Genomic DNA, 14,857 nt, shown 5'->3' with positions numbered 1-14,857 from the left:
CTTGAGCTCTATTTAGAATAATCTGCATCTGTCTGTATTCGTTTCCTTGTTCACCACTTTAAAGATGAGTGAAACCCAGGCAACTCCATTCAAGCACCTGAGACCAGAGGGCTTCCAGCACAATGGGTGTGAAGAGTTATCAATTACCAAGAACACCGTTGAGTTACTTATTGTTCAGTCTTTGAGGAAATAACTTCAAAAGTTTGACTTATTTGTATTCTAGCAACTAACATCTCTATGTTAGTTCTTCTTAACATAAATAAAGCGAATAACCATGTTTCAAAAAATGTAATCCCAAAATGATTAATTCCAGGAGTACCTGCAGTATGAGAGTGCATCTTTGCAAAGATAGAAACATTGGAATACTCCGAATAGATGAGATGAGTGTTTGTTATCATAAGGACAAATACAATGTCCAAACACATTGGATTTTTTTCTTGTTTGTAGCAGCTCCACAGGTACTAATAAACTAAATTACCACAAGAAAAAATAAATAAAAGGAATGATAAATATTCACAGTCTAATAACTGATCCCACAACCAATGAATCAGATCAGAACTCTGAAATCATATTATTAATGTTGGCATACAATTAATTGCTGCAAGGAGTTGGCCACCCCCCCCCCCCCGAAAAAAATTCATCCACGACAATGGTGGAGTGCAGGTGGTCACTGCTAAAGTTAAGGCTGACACAGTTGCAACTGGAAGTGCTTAGTAGGTGATCCATCCCAGCTTTTTCTCTGGAGATCCCCACCATCACAGAAGCTGGTTTTCAGCTTATCTAAATAATTCCATGTGCGATCGAGCTATGCGTGAGAATATTGGAAATGCAAAGTCTGGCAGACCAGACACCACCCCACTATAGAAAAGTTACAAGAATGTCTGCAGTTGCTGAGTGTCCAATCAAATATACAAATGTGCTGGAGAAACTTAGCAAATTACGCAGCATCCTTGGGAAGTAAAGGACAGCCAACGTTTCAGGCCTGGGGCCTTCGAATCATACTTCCTATGGAAGCTGAATGACATGCTGAGTTTCTCCAGCATATTTATTTATTGTATATTTATTTATTAGAGGGTATGAGTTACGGGGAGAGATTAGATAAAACTTGGGAACTTAGTTTGTTTTCTCTGGGGTGCAGGAGGCTGACGTGATCTGACAGATTTATAAAAGAGAGGTTTTGATCAGGTGAGCAGAAAGAATTTTCTCCAGATAAGAGTCACCACACTGTGGTGGGGGGGGGGGGGAGGGGGAAGACATGTGTTTAAGAGCGGGTAGGGGGGTGTGGAGAGTTTAAGATGGATGTGTGGGGAAATGTTTTATTTAAACTAAGAGTGGTGGGTGTCTGGAACAGGCTGCCAGGAGTCACGCCAGAAGCAGATACAACTGAAGCATTTTAGATGCTTCCAGATAGACTTGCGAACATAACGGGGATGAATGGATATCTAATCAAGTACAAGCAACAGAATTTTAATTTGATTTGGACATCATGTTCATGTCAGCCAAAGACTGTTCCTGTGCTATGTTTTAGATTCTAAATTGCCTCAAGGTTTTGCTGGAAAGGTTGGAGCTTATGGGATCCAGGCAAGCTAACAAGAATTAGGTTATAAAGAGGAGGGAGAGGATGATAGCTATTTTTATGATTGGAACTACAGAGACTCCTACTATTTACTTGGAGGAGAGGAGGTTGAGGCATGATCCAGTAAAAGTGTATAAAACCATAGGGCATAGATTGGATAGACAGAGGAAACTCTCCCCAATAGAAAACCTGCATGTCCAGAATAACCAAACTATCTGTGTATATTAATCACTGAAAGTTGTTGCCAGCACAGCAAGTGATTTGAAATATCAATGCATTATAGGTATTTCTTTCAAGAGGATTTGAGCAAAATGATAAAGAAGACTTGCTGCAATTACATAGGGCTCTGGTAAAGCAACATCAAATGCAGATCAGGTCTGTTTAAGCGCTTAATGTGTCTTTTGCTAATTTCTTCTAATTCAATAACAGCATTCACAGCTCCCGGAAAATTGGCTGGCTATGTCTTCAGAATATGTTCCCTCCCCCCCCCCCCTCCCCCAGGGAGAACAAACTGTTTTATTAGCTTATAACTAAAGGTAGGGTTCAACAGTAGTCTTCAGAAGGGTTCTGGGTTTTGGTGGGATACCAGAGTTATATGGGGGCAGAGGTGGGGGACACCAATTAGCAATTCATTGCACCTTGACAAAGGGCTCAGGCCTGGAGATGTATTACCAATATTCCAGGCCTTATCTTTGCTTCCCATGATGCTGCAGGACCTTCTGAGTATCTCCACCACTTTTGTGTATCAATATGTGGGATTTGTCAAGACTCCAAAAATGATGGTTTCTGTCTTCCCAATGTTAAACTAGATGAAACTGACAATTATTCTGGATGTCAGACAACCTGTGTGATACTGGACTGTGAGTGAATGTGTGGAGAGGTAAAGATGGATGTTGTCAGAATACCGACAGCAACTGCTCCCATCTCTGTGCTTGATCCTAACCAAGGATCCTAACAAAGAGGAGGGGCACAATGATGGAATAATGTGGCTCACTGGAGGGAAAATGTTGGGTAGGAAGTGTAGGCAATATTAGAGATGTCACGTGACTGGAAAGCAGTCAAGCCAGAGAAATCCTGTCCTTGAGCACTTGAAAGACTCCTGGATCTCTTCCAAAGCAGACCATAATCTACTGGAGGAACTCAGCAAATGTTTCTTTTCCTCTCACTAAATGTTATTTGATTCATTGAGTTTCTCCAGCAGATCGTGCTGAGCTTCAGATTTCAGCATCTGCACTCTCCTGTGTTGCTTCAAGTTCTCTTCCAGCTATTTTGGTTGATATTGAATGAAATGTGTGAGTAATAAAAACGGAAGTGGCAGAACAGTGAACATCACAATAAATAACACTGAAATATTGGAAAATGTGAACAACCTAGAAAAACAGTTTTCATCAGTTTTATAAAATAAAAGCTCAAAAGTGAGGAAATGTGGTGGAATTGCTCATTCAGAACCTGAGAAGTGTAATCTGATGGAAATTAAGAACAGAATGCAAGAATATTATTGTAATTTTTTTCAGCAGAATCTCTGAATTCAACTCTTGGAGCTTGAACATAATAATTGTTTGTTATGCAATTGACAATAAATGCCTGCTTTTGTCATAAACCATCTAGACTTATTTTTTGTGTTTTCTCTGCATAAGTTTGCAAAATAGGCTATCGTTCACAGACATTTTGCACTGATATTGAAGTACAGCTTCAAGATAACTTGTTAAATTTGGAATTCAGAACACAGCCTCATCGGTACACAGCAAATGATCTATCTTATGAAATGTACAATATGACGTCTGGTTATTTTGTTGACAAGACAGCTTGTAACAAGAATAACATTGTTGGGAGTTTATATAATTTCATGGAAATGTTAGGCAAAATAAAAGTACAGTGGCTCCCCCTTTATCCGCGATTTCGGTTTCCACAGTTTCAGTTACCCGCGGTCCTAAAATATTAAATGGAAAATTCCAAAAATAAACCATTCATGAGATTTAAATTGTGCGCTGTCCAGCCCAGGGTGCGAATCATCCCTTTGTCCAGCATATCCATGCTGTATACACTACTCACCCGTAAGTTGGTTATCAGATCGACTGTTGCGGAATTGCGGTGCTTATATTCAAGTAACCCTTTGTTATTATTGTTATAATTGTTCTATTTTATTATGATATTGTTGTAATCTCTTATTGTGCCTAATTTATAAATTAAACTTTATTATAGGTTCAGTATGTATGTAAAGGAAAACCGTGTGTGTGTGTGTGTGTGTGTGTGTGTGTGTGTGTGTGTGTGTGTGTGTGTGTGTGTGTGTGTGTTATAGCTGATTATTGACATTTTTTATATCTACAAGATTATGAGAAGCATAGCCAGCACCTGTTTCTCAGGTAAGGATCAGCAAACACCAGAGATCAAATGTACAAAGTTAAAGGAAGGAAGTTTAGGGGAGATATCAGGGGTAAGTTTTTTTTACGCAAGTTGTGGGTGCCTGGAATGCCTTGCCAAGGGTGATGGTGGAGGCTGAAGGGGCATTTAAGAGGCTCTTGGGCAGGCACATGGATGAAAGGAAAATAGAGGGTTATGGGGTAGGGAGGGTTTCACACTTTTTGAGGAATATATGGATCAGCACATCATTGAGGGGCTGAAGGGCCTGTACTGCGCTGTGTTGAGGAAATGCTGAAAGCATCCATCAGGGAGGGCAGTGTCTGGTGAGTTAACTTTTCAAGTACATGGGTTTTTGAAGGAAACTTTTTTTCATTGTGGATACTACTCCACTTGTGATACTACCTGGCATTTCTATTTTTATATTCATAAATATAAAAAGGAGGTTCATCTTGTAATGACTCAGGATGCCATTTGGCTCATTGGTTTACACCAGCTCCCAAGGGAACAATCCCATTTCCCCCCCCCCCCACCTCATTATTTCCCTGTGTCCCTGCAACTTATTCTTCATGCCAGATCCCTATTGATGCTCTTGTTTCCTTAACCTACACCAATGGACACTTTAAAGTGGCCAGTCAATCTATTAGGTTGTCTTTGCGATGTGGGCTGAAAATGGAGTGAAATACAAAAGTCTGCAGATGCGATGTGATTGTAATAAAAACCCACAGAGAAGCTAGAGGAACACTGCTGGTTTCACAGCGTCCATAAAGATATATTACTAATTTTTCAGGCCTGAGCCCTTCCTCAAAGTGTAACAGGAAGGTGTTATAGAGACTGGAGAGAGAAAAGGGAATGAATAGCAGGGGTGCTGAGTTCAGACCATCAGCCAAAGGGTGTTAGTTGGATATAAGAGGAAGGGTGAGAATTGATTTTGGCTCTGTGAAAGAAGACAGTTGGGAGTTTTACACTGAAGAAAAGGAGAAACACTAAAAAAAAGACCTCCGGAGTGGCCGTTCACACAGGCAGGGCATTTACATTGCAGTTGCGGTGATTTCGGAGGCTGGACGTTTGAGGTGGGGATAGGTTTAAGTGGGAGTAAGTCAGCCCCCGTCGCTGTCATTCCCCCCCATTGCCCCTGTGGGCACCCTTACCTTCGGTGAAAATGTGACTCAGCTCCCAGCAAACAGTGGGAGAGCAGCAAGGTGGCAACTGGCTCAATGCAGGAGCAATGGCCATATTCCTTACCCATGATTCCCCACACAGCTTGAACCTCTCTGCCAGAACCAGGGATACGCAGAATTTGAGACTATCTTCTGCTTCTCAGCAGCTGTGTGAAAGTGCCTGGAAGGAAAAGGGAAGCGAGAAAGAGAGCTGGGGGACGAACATGGCTGGGGGTGGGGTATGGCGATGCGGTGTGAGTTTAATGGAAACTGGAGAAGTTGATGTTGCCGCCTGCCAGTTGGAGGGTGCACAGACAAAAGATGAGGTGTTGTTCCTCCAATTTGTGGTTGGTCTCAGTCTGGCAGTGCAAATGATGAAAATGGCACGTGTGGAGAAAGCCAGCTGATTGTGGAGAGAATGAATAAACAGCATCTGAGGTTGGCCATGAGCTTTGGTCAGTGGAGCAATGAAGCATTGCTACCAATTGTTGCTCCATTGTGCTGGACTTGTACCTTTGACCAATTTGCAGAGACTCTCGTCACCTGCCATCAACACCAGGGTTAATGGCTGCGCAGCAACTTTCTATTGTGGGCAGGAAGAGGCCATAATAAAGGGGAAATAGAAAAGGGAGCAACTTCTATGGTGCTTTAGGATGACAGAAGATAAATCCTGCCTGGAATTGAAAGGCAGCTGAAATCTAGGGTTTAACAAAGAGGAGAGAGCAGGGTAAAAAAAAAATTGAACTAACTTGGGATAAAGAATGCAAATTATCAATTAACTTCTATACTCATTATTATTCCTCATAGTATGAGGGCCCCATGTCCCTCCAAAAGCAGTCAAATTTAAAATACTGTTTTAAAAAAATTTAAATTCAGGTGGCACAACTAGTAGAGCTGTTCCCTCACAGATCCAGTTATCCATCTTCAGTCTGGAGCTCCTGCGCTGTCTGTGTGAAGTTTAGTCGTTCTCCCTGTAACTGTAAGGATTTCATTAGGCATACACTGGTTTCTTCCCGCATCTGAAAGGTGCGTGCATCAGTTGCCAAATGAATTGGGAATTTTGGGGAGTTGTGGGATGCAAGGAGACCAGAATGCAGGAAGAAAATAGGAATGGTGAGCCATCATAGGTTCAATGGGCTGAATAACATTTTCCGGTGATGTGAGAAAACATGGAATATATTTTTCCATAGTATACAAGCCAAATAACATCTTTTCATCTAGTGTCATCCAGTTTCACTATCCAAATTAAAACATGATTTTATTCCTTCCCTTTAAGTTATTTTATCTGAAATTTTCACATTTTTCCAAATAGAAGTGGGTAACATTTGATCTCACTTAGAACTTGACGGACTACAATGTTCTATGGGTCTGTGATGCAAAGTTTTCTCCATTGCAGGAAGTGATAGTGTTTTAAGAAAACAACTGGTTCAAAGCTGATGGCGGAAAAGCCACTGCTAATCAGATTAACCCTTTTCCACTCAACAAACAACAAGGAGGGGAAACAGAAGACTTGCAGACGCTGGTATCTAAAGCCAAACAAAATCTGGTGGAGGAACTCAACGGATCAAGTGCCATCAGTGGGAGAAAAGGAATGGTTGACATTTTGAGCCAAAGCCCTTTATCAAGTCTCCATTAAAAGTTTCAGTTTGAAATGTTCACCATTCTTCTTCTCCCACCAATGCTGCTCGACCTGCTGAGTTCCTTCAGCAGTTTGTGTTTGTTGATCATGGACACTTGTTTAAAGCCAGCATAACAATTCTAACTGACAGGCAAAGGGGTGAAAGCAATGAAGACAATGATTCATTCCTTGGGCTTCATGTTCCTCTTGGATAACAGACTTGCACCTATTTCCTTTACCAGTCATAAAATCCCCATAAAGAAAGCCCTGGCAGGTGATCCCAGTACTTAGTATTGGCAAGTACCCTCAATACCCTCAAGTGCTTGATCAGTTTTCTTTTCATTACCCCGCCCCCCCCCCCCCCCCGCCCCTCTCCACTATCTGGAGTAAGTGTAAAATTGGATTGGAAGGGTGGAGTTTTATAAATGCTGGAAGCTAAGCCAGTCATATTGTAAATTATAGTTATGCAGCATTGAAACAGGCCCCTTTGACACAACCTGTTAACGCTGGCCAAGTTGTTTACTCGACTTTGGCCCTTATCCCTCTAAATCTTTTCTATCCATATACCTGTCAGTTACATTGTAATCGCACCCACCTTCACTGCTTCGCCTGACAGCTTGCTCCACACCCTAACACTTTGTAGAATTATTTAAGAGGAACGTGAGGAGCAACCTCTCTTTCCGCCCCCCCCCCCCCATACAAAGTGTTTGCAAGAAAAAGCATGGCATCTTTACAGTGAAAAATTCACAACTCTATAATGCTTTCTCAGACTCAGTGGATTGGGTAGCCACTTCAATCTTGCAATGATTCTAACCATTTAGAAATGGGCCGAGGAGATCAGTCCTACAACCAAAGTTTTCTAGCATGGAAACAGGTCCTTCTCTCATCTCTCTCAACCCAAGATGTCTTATCAAACTTGTCCCATTTGTCAGCATTCAGCCCATTCATTCCCCTCTTATACTTTTCCTACCCATGAATCTTTCTAAATATCTTTTAAGGATACACTTGTCCCCATTTGTATCACTTCCCCTGGCAGCTTGTTCCATATACCCCCCCACTTTTTTAAAAAAAATTCCCCTCCGATCCTATTTAAATCTTTCCCTTGGTTTTAGATGCTCCTACCCTGGGGTAGAATTCTCTCTGCCTCATTCGCATCATAGTGTGTTAGTCACAAAATGATTAATGACCAAATACTGCCCAGTTAAAATCAGTCTATTATAATGACAATCATTAGGAACCCCAAATTCCATACAGAGACAAATTCAAGAATGTACAACCTTCCCATCTAAATTCCTGTGGACAAACAAACCTGTTCGGTGAGTTTAAATTGTATCATAATATTTAAACAGCTTATCTTTCAGTACTGAGACCACTCAAGATGCTTTTTAAAAAATCTGTGATAATGTTGAAATTAAAGAGTATATGTCCCTATTTTAACTTTGCTGGATCTTGCTTAAGAGCCCGCAGTATTTGTGGAATTGCTTTCAGCGTAGATAACATTCAAAGAGAATTGTTTTGCATTGAAGTAGATTAGTTTTAACAGAGAGCTTTATTCTGACTTGCTTAGTACACAGTGTGAACTATCCATACCATTGATTGTATGAACTGTAATCTCATATGCAAAATACATTATGACTCCGGTATTTCTACACTTGAGAAGCAGACATCTTTTTGATGTTACCACAGATCTGTTACTTCATCAGGCTTGATAATCTTGGTACTGGTAGACAAAAACAAGTGATATCAAGAACTCTCTTCTTATTTTTATGCAAATCACGTGCATGTTGGTTGATGACATGGTAGTGCACGTGCCACATTATTTTCATTCTTCAGAACTTGTGAAGTTTTTAAATGGGATGCTTTCCACATTCAAATATTTGTACAAAGGTTGCATAAATATGAACACTTTCTGATCCCTTCTGCTCTGAAGTAGAATAGGTGTGAGGGATTGGGCACCTGACTTCCTCCTTGATTTTGCTGATGTTGAGTGCAAGGTTGTTATCATTACACCATTGATCGAGTTGATCTCTTCCCCCTCCTGCACACCTTTACTGTTTGTGATTCTATAGGGTGACTGAGGCACTGCAAGATGAGCTGCTGCCTCGCAGCACCTGAGGCTGGATTCAATCTTGACATCTGCTGACATCTTTATGGAGCTTGCACATTCTCCCTGTGACACGATAGGTTTCTCCAGAGAGTCCAGTTTTCTCTTGCATCTCAAAGATGTGTGGGTTGGCAGGTAGTGGGCAGTGCTGTCACATGACAGCCATGAGCCTCCACAATATAGGAGCCAAGGAAATATTGTAAAGTAATTAACTTGAACCTGGTCAGGTGGCAGACCTCTCTAGGGGAGCATTTTAGTAAGAGTGACCACAACTTTAAATAGCTATTAATAAGGATAAAAGCAGACAAAATGGGAAAGTTTTTTTTGGGGAATAGCTAATTACAATAGGATGAGGCAGTATTATGTACCAGAGAGCAGCGATTTAAAAAAAAAAAAAAAAAAAATTAGCCTAGAAGGACCTTGATCAGGGTGAGGTCGGAATGTGTGATGGACAATGTTGAGATTAAAGAAGAGTAAGTGTTGGATCTTCTTAAAAAATTAAGATTGATAAGTCCTCGGGTTGCTGTAAGAAGTGAGGGAAGAGATGGCTAGAGCAGTAGCTATGATCTCCGAGTCCCCTTTGGCATGGGGAGGTGCCGGATGATTGGAGAATGACAAATGAGGTCCCCTTGTGTTTTTTTAATTTAAAAAAAAAAGGTAATGGGGAGAATCCTGGGAATTATAGACTGGTGAGTCTTGCGTCAGTAATTGTAAACTATTGGAGAGGATTCTTAAGGATAGGACCAGTGAACATTTAGGGAAGTACAGTCTATGCAAGGATAGTCAGCAAGACTTTGTGAAGGAAAGGTCACAACTCATGAGGAGCCTAATTGTATTTTGAGGAGGTAACAAAAGAAATTGATGTGGCGGTAGATGTGCCTACATGGATTTTAGTAAGGCATTTATCTAGGTTCCCCATGAATGACTCCTTCAGAAAGTCATGAGGATGGGATCCATGGAACCTTGGCTGTGTGGATAAAAAATTGGCTTGCATGTGGAAAACAGAGTAGTAGGAGGTATTCTTCTTGGTGATCAGTGACAAGTGGAGTTCCGCACGGATCTGTTCTGGGACCCCTGCTCTTTGTGATTTTTAAAAATATATAAATGGTCTGGATGAAGAGGTGGCAGGATAGGTCAGTAAGTTTTTGAATGGTAGGAAGGTTGAAGGAGTTGTGGATGGAGCTGAAGGTTGTTGTAGGTTTCAAAAGGATATAGACAGGATTCAGAATTGGGCGGAAAAGTGGCTGATGGAGTTCAATTTGGATCATTATGAGGGGATGTATTTTGGAAGAACAAATCAGATAGCTGAATACAGGGTGATGGTCAGTAACTTCAGAGTGTGGTTGAACAGAGGGACTTTGGGGTCCGAATCCATACATCCATCATGGTCACTGCATAGGTTGATAGGATAGTTAAGAAGGCCTATTGGATGTTGGGCTCATTAATAGGGGGAATTAAGGTCAAGAAGTCGTGTTGCAACTCTACAAATCTTTGGTGAGACCACACTTGTTGCAGTATTGGAAAATGTCTTTTGAGATAAGGTTAGCCAAGCTGGGACTTTTCTCTTTGGAGCAAAGAAGGATGAGAGAAGACTAATAGAAGTCTACAAGATTTTGAGAGCCATTGATAGGGTGAACAGCCAGCACTTTTTTCCCCCAGAGCAGGAATTGCAAACTCCAGAGGAGTACAAAATGAAGGGCTAGAAGTTTAGGGGAGACATCGTGGGTTAGTGATTTACACAGAAAGTTGTGGGTGTCTGGAGTGCCTTGCCAGAGATGGTGGTTGGATGCTGAAATGTCGGGTATTTAAGAGAATCTTAGGTACATAGATGAAAGAAAAATAGAGGGTTACAAGGTATGGAGGGTTTAGTACTTTTTTTAAGGAATACATGGTATGGCACAACATCGAGGGCCGACGGGCCTGTATGGTGTTCTATGAGCAACACTCAAAATGCTAGAGGGGTCAAACTGCAGCCATGTTCCCCTGACTTCCTCCTTGATTTTGCTGATGTTGAGTGCAAGGTTGTTATCATTACACCATTGATGGAGTTGATCTCTTCCCCCTCCTGCACACCTTTAATGTTTGTGATTCTGCCAACAACTGTGGTGTCACTGGCAAACTTGTAGACAGCATTGGAATTGTGCTTGGCTGCACCAGCAACAACTTTGCACTCAATATCGTCAATTATTTTGGCTGTAACCCTTCATCAGAAATAGCAAGAAAAGGGCAGAAGCCCGAATAAAAGGGTGGGGGGATGGGGAGGAGCACTGGCTGGCAGGCAATAGGTCAGTACAAATGGGAGGTGGAAGAAATGGGGGGGGGGGGTAGATGGGAGGTGGCTGAGGGCTGAGAAAAATGCACTCTGATAGGAAGGGGAGGGGATGAGGTGCTGGAGGAAGGAAGGTTTGGGTGATGGGCAGATAGGGTGAGGGAGGGAAAAGATGAGGAATGTGACCTGTGAGACGATGGAAAGCAAGGGTTTGCACAATCAAGAGTGGGGGGTTGAGGGGGGGGCAACTGGAAATTGGAAGTTGATATTGATGCTATCTGGTTGCAGACTATCAAGGTGCTGTCCGTCCAATTTGCATGAGGCCACAACTTGTCACCACAGGAGGCTATGAAGAGACATGTCAGTATGGGAATAGCAAGTGGAATTCAAGTGGCTGGCCACTGGGAGATCTTGGATGATGCAAGGGAATGAGGTGACTTCCCCGTTCTGCTTCTGGTCTCTCAGATCTGGGTGTAGGAGTTGCACTTCTTATTGGTCTCATGCGTTAGTGCGAGGAGGGTGATTAGCAGAAAGGGATAAGTGGACAAGGGAGTGGCAGAGCGATCAGTACCTATGTAAAGTAGGAAATGGAAGGGAAGATGTGTCAGGTGAGAGGATCGATGGCCAACTGCACTGCCAAGTTGAGACCACATCCAACCAGATGACATCAACATCGACCTCCAATTTCCAGTAACCACCCACCCCCCCCCACCTTGTTTTCACAAACTTTTGCTTTCCCTAATGTCTCTGGCCCCATTCCTTGCACACTTTTTACCATTTCCCCTCCCCTGCGCTCTCGCCTTGCCCGTCACCCACACCTTCACTGCTCCAGCTCCCCAAGCCCTTTCTTTCTTCCTCCTTCCAGAGTGCATCTTCCTTAGTCCACTGCCTCTTCCTCCAATCACCTTCTGGCTTCTTGCTTTTTCCCCATTTCCTTCCCCCTCCGACATGCATTCACCAGTCAGTTGCAGCCCATGCTCTTCCTTCTTTCCCATCGCTACCCCTTTTAACCTGACCTCTGCCCTCTTTTTAGATAAAGGATTTCTGCCTGAAACCTTGGCTTTCTGTTGCCTGTCAATGGATGCTTCCTGATCCAGATTAAATTTATTACATTAAAAAAAATATATACAGCACTGTAACAGGCCCTTACGGCCCACAAGCCTGCGCTACCCAATTAACCTACAGGCCTGGTATGTTTTTTGAATGGTGGGAGGAAACCTGAGTCCCCAGGGAAAACCCACACAGACAGGGAGAATGTAGACAGTGTGGAATTAGAATCCTCCCTGGTCCTGTTCCTTGGCTAACCGCTACACCAACAGTTCCTCCTGCATTTTATGTCCTGCTCCAGTTTACCAGAATCTGCAGTCTCTCTTTACACCAATTTGAATTCTTAAATGTGGATGAGCATTGTAATCCAATATGCAGTTAAACACTTGAAAATTTTGAGTTAGAATCTTGAAAGCAAAGGGTCTTGGTCAGTCCTTGTTTGATTGGTGGGGGGGGGGTCAAAACACCCACACCTGCTGGAAGAAAAATTATGCATGCAGTCAATAATTTACTTTGATTGTTTAGAGTTACAGTTAGCGAGCTCACAAATATTCCCAAGCTACCACTTCAATTTCACAATGCTCCACTCTGCATCAAAGGCTAGAGGGTAAAGATTTGTTATTGAAGTTGCCTGAAATGATCTTTGATTGAAAAGTAAGCTGTGAGGCAGAAGTAAACTGCCGAAGTTAAATAAGTGAATGAGAAGATGTGAGATGGAATTTAACTTGGAAAAATGGGAATGGTACTCAGTTTGGCAGGAAGAACAGTTTTAAATTGTGAAAAATTAGTGAAACATTTTGCATGTACAACTGTGTGGCTCGGTACGACAATAACCCCATCTGTAAATTTGTTGTTGATGCCACATTAGTGGGTTGTATAAAAAAAGGCGATGAGGGAGATTGGAAACTTGGCTGAATCAGAATTTATTGTCATGAACAAGTCACAAAATTTGCGGGAGCATCAAAGTGCAAACATTTACAACAATTACTATATAAAAAATAAAAATAATAGTGCACGAACGTAAGGCAGCGTCTTTAGTTCATTGATTATTCAGGAATCTGATGGCAGCAGGGAAGAAGCTGTCCTTGTGCCACTGAATGCTTGTCTTTAGGCTCCTGTACCTTTTCTCCAATGGTAGCAGAGTGAAGAGGGGGGTGGCCTGTGTGGTGGTGGGGTCTTTGACGATAGGGGCTTCTTTTTTAAGATGCTGCCTCATGTAGATGTCTTCGATGGGGGTGAAGTCTGGTGCCTGTGATTTCACAGGCTGAGTTAACAATCCACTGGAGTTCATTCTTGTCCTGAGAGTTTGTGCCTCCATAACAGGCAGTGATGCAACCAGCCAGAATGCTCTCCACGGTATACCTATGGAGGTTTACGATAGTCTTCGATGACATACCAAACCTCTTCAGACACTTCACAAAGTATAGCCACTGGTGAGCCTTCCTTGTGATTGCATCAATGTGGAGGTTCCAGGACAGATCCTCAGGAATTTGAAGTTCTTAACCCTCTCCACTGCTGAGCCCTCATTGAGGGCTGGGACATGTTCCCCTGACTTCCTCCTTGATTTTGCTGATGTTGAGTGCAAGGTTGTTATCATTACACCATTGATGGAGTTGATCTCTTCCCCCTCCTGCACACCTTTACTGTTTGTGATTCTGCCAACAACTGTGGTGTCACTGGCAAACTTGTAGACAGCATTGGAATTGTGCTTGGCTGCACCAGCAATAACTTTGCACTCAATATCATCAAAACCAAGGAAATGATTGTTCATATCAGGAAGGGAAACCCAGAAGTTTTGGGGATCAGAAGTGGAGAGGGTGAGCAAATTTAAGTTTTTGGGAGCCACTATCTCAGAGGACTTTTCCTGAACCCAGCAGAACAATGGCATCATGAAGTAACATATCAGAGCCATTATTTCCTTTGGAGTTTGCAGAGGATTGGAACGACATCAGATACCCTGGAAAACTTCAACAGATGTGTGGTGAAAATTATGCTGGCTGGCTACATCATGGTCTGGTTTAGGGATACCAATACCCCTGAGCATAAAGCCCTCCAAAAGGAAGTGCAGGAAATCACAGGCAAAATCCTCCCACCATTGAGAATATCTACAGCCACCGCTGTCATCGGAGAGCAGCAGCAATCATCAAAGATCCACATCACCCAGCATACACTCTACTCTCACTGCCACCATCAGGAAAAAGGTATAGGTGCCACAAGGCTCGCACCACTAGGTTCAGGAACAGCTGCTTCCCCTCCACCACCAAGACTTCTCAACAACAAACTCAATCAGGGTCTCATTTAAGGGCTCTTACTTGTGCACTTTATTGATTTTGTTTATTCTCTTTGAATTGCACAGTCAGTTTGTTTACATTTGTTATTTGTTTACAGTTCTTTATTTGTTTATATGTATATGTATATGCTGAGTGCATTTTTTGCACTACCAATAAGTGGTAATTCTGCCTCGCCCGTAAGAAAATGAATCTCATTTGTATGTGAAATCCTGTATGGACACTGACAATAAATCTGAAGCTTGGACTGCAAGATTCACGAAGTCTTGCTGCAGTTGTACAAAGCTTTGCCATGAATATAGTTGATCTGCAATTTTTGTCTTTGAACCAGGACGTGAACAAGGATGTTCACTGTATTCATTCCTGGTTGAATGGTTGTCCCATAGGTATAAACACAGTGATGTTGATCTTTCATACCTTAATGCTTGTCCCCCACC

General features: G+C 42.3%; 1 protein-coding gene across 3 annotated transcripts in view; it reads left to right on the top strand.

Annotated features, from left to right (window-relative positions):
* lypd6 (LY6/PLAUR domain containing 6) overlaps window positions 1-14,857 on the top strand; it is a 263,634-nt gene that overhangs the window by 8,564 nt on the left and 240,213 nt on the right. Inside the window, exon 2 of one of the 3 annotated variants that reach the window (XM_069930508.1) lies at window positions 1,860-1,951. The exons of the other annotated variants lie outside the window; for them this stretch is intronic. The gene's annotated coding sequence lies outside the window, so the exon portion shown is untranslated. The remainder of the gene's footprint in view (window positions 1-1,859; window positions 1,952-14,857) is intronic. 3 annotated transcript variants of the gene reach the window in all.

Source organism: Narcine bancroftii, chromosome 4, assembly GCF_036971445.1.
Source record: "Narcine bancroftii isolate sNarBan1 chromosome 4, sNarBan1.hap1, whole genome shotgun sequence".
NCBI classification, from domain to species: Eukaryota; Metazoa; Chordata; class Chondrichthyes; order Torpediniformes; family Narcinidae; genus Narcine; species Narcine bancroftii.
The sequence above is the reverse complement of the archived record's forward strand: the minus strand, read 5'-3'. Positions and strand labels throughout refer to the sequence as shown.